The sequence below is a fragment of the Lynx rufus genome, unplaced genomic scaffold, assembly GCF_022079265.1.
Source record: "Lynx rufus isolate CCGP_SWC_20201006 ecotype Redwood Valley unplaced genomic scaffold, mLynRuf1.p SCAF_1, whole genome shotgun sequence".
In the NCBI taxonomy this organism is placed as follows: domain Eukaryota; kingdom Metazoa; phylum Chordata; class Mammalia; order Carnivora; family Felidae; genus Lynx; species Lynx rufus.
This window is the reverse complement of record NW_025814823.1, coordinates 70,255,657-70,257,692: the sequence shown is the minus strand read 5'-3', so window position 1 is coordinate 70,257,692 and position 2,036 is coordinate 70,255,657.

Sequence of the window (2,036 nt, the reverse complement as noted above, 5' to 3'; positions counted from 1 at the left end):
GCTCTGTCTCTCTCTGTCCCAAAAATAAATAAAAACGTTGAAAAAAAAATTAAAAAAAAAAAAAGAAAAGAAAACACTCCCCATGTAGAATATTAGGTGAATCAGAAATGCTCACAGGGATGTCATAGACATTTATCTTAAAGTAATTCTAAAAATTATGCTCATACTCCATTGATACTGTACCTAGGTGCTGTACTACGGATCTGTGGGGAAAGTTTTGAAGCGCTGTTGTTGGACCTCTGAACCGTGATTCACTTTCCTTCTGCGATAGCTGTTCCTATGCATGTTCACTCTAAAATTATAAGACTGGAAAAAAGTCACCTAACACTTCCTTTTTATGTATGTATGTATGTATGTATGCATTTACTTATTTATTTTTGAGAGAGACAGAAACAGTGCACGTGGGGGAGGGCCAGAGAGAGAGAGAATCCCAAGCAGGCTCCACACTGCCTGTGCAGAGCCCCACGCCCGGCATGAATCCATGAAACCATGAGCTCATGACCTGAGCTGAAACCAAGATTCTGACACTTAACCGACTGAGCCACCCAGGCGCCCTTGTCTCCTAACACTCCTATGGAGACTCCTACCATCTAAATATCAATCCGGGGGAATTGTGCTTTCTGTAGACTGTTTCACAGCCTAACTTCACACTTACCATGATCATAAGCATTTTTTCTAGTCACGATTTACCATCTAAGAGCAAAAGATCTTTGTGTCTAAAATTTAAGATTTCCAAAAAAAATTAATTAAAGATAACTAACATTTCACATCTCTAACTCGATTGGCTCCAAAAGAAACCCCCAACAGACCAGGGGATTAGTTCCTTTTGATTTGGTGACACTCATCTGCCTCTGGCGTTGTTTTTGCCTATGACATGATACAGTATTTCAGAGAGGGTGCTATGGACTCGTTTCTGTCGCCTGTTCTGCATGTGCAGTTTGCTCTTGGACCCCATGCTCTCTCCCTTCTTGTCTCCTTGTAGAGCCTGCTCCGGGGGTAGGTCTGTCTTAGCCCTAGCCTATGAACAGATGCATTTACTGACTCTCAGCAGGAGAGCATTTAACTTTTTTAAATGTTTATTTTTGAGAGAGAGAGAGAGAGAGAGGGATCTCGCGCAGGAGAGCAGGGGAGGGACACAGACAGAAAGAGAATCTCATGCAGGCTCCACACTGTCAGCACGAAGCCCCACGCGGGGCTTGAACCCAAGAACTGTGAGATCATGACCTGAACCGAAGTCAGATGCTCAACCAACTGAGCCACCCAGGCGCCCCAGCAGTAGAGCATGTAAAGCAAGCCTCACTCTAAGTTCAGAATGAAGGCTGTTCTTCCAGAATAATAGAACATCCAGGTGTAGATGAAAGAAATACCTAGGAGAGCAAGGTCCACCTTCCTGACACCCAGGAAATTCTCTCACCTGAGCTGACTGATCCTGTCTATGCCGCCAGAGGCAGAACTTAGGCCTAGCCCTGGCCCTTTCTGTTTTGCATAATAGCTTACTACATATTAACTCTGTGGCACCCTCTGGCCTGCCTGCACTTCCTATGCAATTGAGAAGTAAATAGTCTCTGGCATGTCCAAAGGCGGGCGGATCCTGGGCCTATAGAGATCATTTCTCTCTGAAGGAAAATAGGAATGGCAGTCAGTGATTCACGTCTATGGTTACAGACATGAGATGCTAAAAGTCACAGGTTATTTATAAAACCATCAGAGGTGGCCACAGTGGGCCTCTTAACGCCCATGATTTTATTTTTTTTAATGTTTGTTTATTTGAGAGAAAGAGAGTGCAAATGGGAGACGGGCAGAGAGAGAGGGAGACAGAGGATCTGAAGCAGGCTCTGCGCTGACAGCGGAGAGCCTGACGTGGTGCTTGAACTCACAAACCATGAGCTCATGACCTGAGCTGAAGTCAAGACCCAGATGCTCAACCGACTGAGGCACCCAGGTGCCCCTGAATGCACGTGATTTTAGACAATCGTGTGTAGAAATCTTCGTAAAAGATAGGATATCTGTAGCCTACAGCAGTAAGTTGCACACCA